The following is a 1,227-nucleotide window of genomic DNA, read 5'->3' on the forward strand; positions in this document are numbered from 1 at the left end:
AAAAAAAAAAGAAAAAAAAAGATTTTGTTGATGCCAGGAAACATCAGTATTATTTCCTACACAGAATCCCACATTCTCTCTACCTCCATTGTCTCTCCCTGGGACTCCACTTACTACCTCATTCTGCCTGTATTTTATGCTAACATTCCAACTGTCTACTTGGCCTCTCTCCAACACATTATGCACACACATATCTCACTATGGAAATCTGATTATGTCATTCCTTAAATTAAAACCTTCAATGAGACATCTTTGCTACTCTTTCATAATAAGTTCAAAATCATCCCTGTAGCCTACGAGGCCACACAAGGCCTGGTGTTGCCTTAGTTTTAGCCTCATACTGCACACATTCTGTCTTTTAAGATTTGACCATGCTCGTCTTCAGCTTTTCTTTTCTTTTTCTTTTTTCTTTTTCTTTCTTTTCTTTCTTTCTTTCTTTTTTTTTTTTTTTTTTACTTAAGCAGTCTTTAATGAAAGCCGTGCATGAGATGTCTCTACTCCTGCATCTTCTCAATCGTTTCCTCTTTGTATTTGCCCTTCTCCTTTCCTACTTGCTGGGACTTGGCTTTCCTCTCCAGGATCTTCTTGCGGTCCTTGTCCAGCTTTAGCCTGGTGATAACTACCTTGCTGGAGTGGATGCCCACATGCACAGTTGTGCCGTTAGCCTTCTCTCGCTGGACTCACTCAATGTAGATGACGTATTTCTTCCTGTACACTTGGACCACTTTGCCAATCTGCTGGCCTTTGTAGTGTCCTCGAACAACCTGAACTTCATCATCCTTTCGAATGGGCATGGACCAAACATTATACTTCTGTCTCAGGTCTTTGGAAAGAGGGGAAGACATGATCTTCCTCCGAATGTGAGAAGGTGCATTGAAATGCCGTTTGCGGTTCTTACTTCGGTCAGAAGTCACGAAGGGATTGAATTTCATTTTGGCGGCTGAGATCCACCGATGGCCACAAAAGGAAAGAGATCTACACAGGACTTCCGGTTCTGTAAGTTCTGTCTTCAGCTTTTCATCTTGATCAGTTTTGCTTTTACCTTGGAGCCTTTGAACATTCCACATCTTGTTCCTACATGACTCCTTCTATTCCTCACTCTGACTTTCCTAGATCAAGTTATGAAGTCCGTAGATCACTACTCTCTTCATTTGGAGTGTACATCATAGCTACAGCTAATGAACCAAGAGTCTTTCCATGTTCCATCTCTTGCTTTATTGTGAGTGT

At 41.3% G+C, this 1,227-nt stretch overlaps 1 pseudogene; it reads right to left on the reverse strand.

The window, feature by feature from the left end:
* Positions 1-494: 494 nt before the first annotated feature.
* LOC114615915 lies at positions 495-932 on the reverse strand (annotated as a pseudogene).
* Between the last annotated feature and the right edge of the window lie 295 nt (positions 933-1,227).

Source organism: Grammomys surdaster, unplaced genomic scaffold, assembly GCF_004785775.1.
Source record: "Grammomys surdaster isolate TR1022 unplaced genomic scaffold, NIH_TR_1.0 193777, whole genome shotgun sequence".
Lineage (NCBI taxonomy): Eukaryota > Metazoa > Chordata > Mammalia > Rodentia > Muridae > Grammomys > Grammomys surdaster.